Here is a 3050-nt window from a genome sequence, read left to right as displayed (position 1 = left end):
ATTCTCTTTCTCTTAGCTCACCTCCCCAGCCCTGGCCATATCCAGTCTGATTCTCTTTCTCTTAGCTCTGGACTCTCCCAGATGCCCTTACCCCAGTCATGGAGTAGCCACTGTTGGTGGCTGTCCCCTTGCTTACAGTGGGCACAGTTATACGTGCAGGAAGAACACTTCAGCCCAGGAATTCAGAGGCAGAAAGACCTCCTCTCGGAACACAGGAGGAGTAAGCAAGGAGTCTTGAGCTGTCAAGATAGCTCAGGCAGAAAAGCATTGGCTGCCAAGCTTGACAACCCAAATCAGTCTCAAGAGAAAATCTTAGCAAGAGATTATCTGCGCATAGCAGGCATGGATCATGAGACAGTCAAGTTTCTGATGGCTCGAGCCTGTTCTGTTCAATACAACAAAAAACTTTTTAAAAAGGCACGAGGTTGCAAGCAACTAGGATTTGTTAAACAATCTGTGGTCCTGCTCAAAGGCAGCAGAGGTCTTGTGTCGAGGCTAATGTAGCCTTGTTCTAAGGTTAAAATAGATTACCACAGGCGTCGTTTCAGAATAGCTTCCACAGTCTTGAGTTCAAGGCCAACCTGAGCTATACAGAGAGACTTTGTCACAAATTAGCAATAATTTAGAATCCAAATTTTAGATAATTGTATAGAATGTTCTGCCATTCAAAACCAAGCATTATCTTTTGTCACATTTCCTTAAAACTCTCTTCATTACATTTATTTATTTATTTATCTACTTATCTAGTTAGTTAGTTATATGTGTGGTAGTGATACTGCCTGTACACCGTGGCTTGCACGTGGAGTTCAGAGATAAACTTTCAGGACTTGGATCTCTCCTCCCACCATGTGGGTCCCAGGGAAAAAACTGATTCTTCATCAAAATGAGGTGTCTACCTAACCATACTGATATGAACCTACATGGGTGTTTCACCTGATAAAACATAAGAACTTTCCTTTTGGTAGGCATGGTGGCGCACGCCTTTAACCCTAGCACATTGGAGGCAGAGGCAGGTAGATTTCTGGGTTCAAGGTAAGCCTGGTCTACAGAGTGAGTTCCAGGATGACCAGGTCCACACAGAGAAACCCTGTCTCGAAAAAAACAAAAACCAAAAAAAGTCAAATACTTTACTTCAAGAGGGAAAAACCAGGGCATAGTCACATTTAAATTAAAGCAAAACCAAATACCAACCATCCAGTGCCTGGGATCCACTCACACAGCGTTTGTCGTTTAGGCTTGGGCTGGATCTGCTCCACTGCTGCTGCTGCTCTTGGCGGCCATCCCATGGCACTGGCATCTCCCAACCCTGGGTTTCTGTGGCACCTGTACTGCACTTTCACCGATAGCAGCCTCTCCTAGGCAGTCTTCCTCGTGTCAAGCCTCAGTTTCCTTGCATGACCCCATCAGTCAGGGCTTTCTCCTGAGGTGAGGCTGCACCTTCACCAATGGCCTTTTCTGACCTCTCACAGTACCATCAGCTGTTCTTCATGGCCCCATCATGAACCAGTACCACCTGAGTGACTCCTACTTACACATTATCAAGTCCAGCTGCTGCATGAGGTACAACCTCGGCTATCTCAGGAACATAGCTTCTCGGTGCTCTCAGGAAACACTTCCCAAATGATTTCACCACAGTGATGCTGGGCTCTTTTTAATCACAGCTAATTTCTCAGCTCCAGCAAACCAGTACTAATTGTCCCAAGGAGAGCAAAGGGCTCACTCCATTTGTGCAGGTCTCTTGGTAATCCTGGCAGACCCTTCAGCCCAGCTGACCACAAAATCTCAATTCAAAAGAGCAAATGGCTGTCTGAAGGCTGATAGAGTCTTTAAATTTCCCTCTGAAGCGTCCCAAGCCAGGCCTCCACCGTCTGCACTGCTCTCAACATTCTTCCAAGCTCCAAACGACATCCCACCAAGCTCTCAACCCCCAATGGCTTTTCTAATCCAAAATCCCAAAGGCCTTTGCAATCCTCCACCAAACGTGGGTAAGCCTGTACAGCAATACCTACTCCATCCCATTGTCTGTGGAAGGAAAAGCCACAGTTATAAGTACTACAAAACACTTTAAAGAAAAATTTCAAGTCCAATTGTAATTTATAATTTTATTTTTTTCGAGACAGGGTTTCTCTGTGTAGCCCTGGCTGTCCTGGAACTCACTCTGTAGACCAGGCTGGCCTCTTGCCTGCCTCTGCCTCCCAAGTGCTGAGATTAAAGGTGTACACCACCACTGGCCAGCACAAGTTTCTTAAAAAGTCCATAGTGACTCTCTATGGGAGTCTCATAACTAAAAGTATTGACCACAAACATTTTGGCAATAGCAAAAGTTTTTTGAATATACAATGACCACAACTCAATTCAAGTCAAACAGGAATGAACCTGAAGTTTTTCTGGTAGAGTTTTTCTGTGTTGTTTTGCATATGACCTCACTGCAGCCTTGGTCCCGAACTCATATCAAGGGGCATTTCACCTTGTGATGTCTTCCTACTGTGGTATACATGGAACACTGCCTGAGACACCTCAGCTCCCATTCGAGGCTTGCATATTATGAACTGCAATGTCCTGATTATTCACATAGTTTTGTTTTGTTTTTTTATGGTTTTTCGAGACAGGGTTTCTCTGTGTAGCCCTGGCTGTCCTGGAACTCACTTTGTAGACCAGGCTGGCCTCGAACTCAGAAATCCGCCTGCCTCTGCCTCCCAAGTGCTGGCATTAAAGGCTGCGCCACCACCGCTCGGCTGTGTCCATAATCTTAATACTTAGCAGATGGGGGCAGGAAGCTCAGGAGTTCAAACGTTTTGTTTATAAACAAACAAACAAAGAACTTTTTTCCCCAAAAAACAACTGCTGAAGAAGTATAAATAATCCTGATTAAAGTCTGATACACAGATCCCTAGTCAGGTGGTGGTGGTGCACATCTTTAATCCCAGCACTCGGGAGGTAGAGGCAGAGGCAGGTGGATCTCTATGAGTTCAAGGCCAGCCTTGGTCTACAGAGTGAGTTCCAGGACAGCCAGGGCTACACAGAGAAACCCTGTCTCGAAAAAGAGAAAA

Source organism: Mastomys coucha, unplaced genomic scaffold (assembly GCF_008632895.1).
Source record: "Mastomys coucha isolate ucsf_1 unplaced genomic scaffold, UCSF_Mcou_1 pScaffold20, whole genome shotgun sequence".
In the NCBI taxonomy this organism is placed as follows: Eukaryota; Metazoa; Chordata; class Mammalia; order Rodentia; family Muridae; genus Mastomys; species Mastomys coucha.
Note: the sequence above shows the minus strand (reverse complement) of the source record.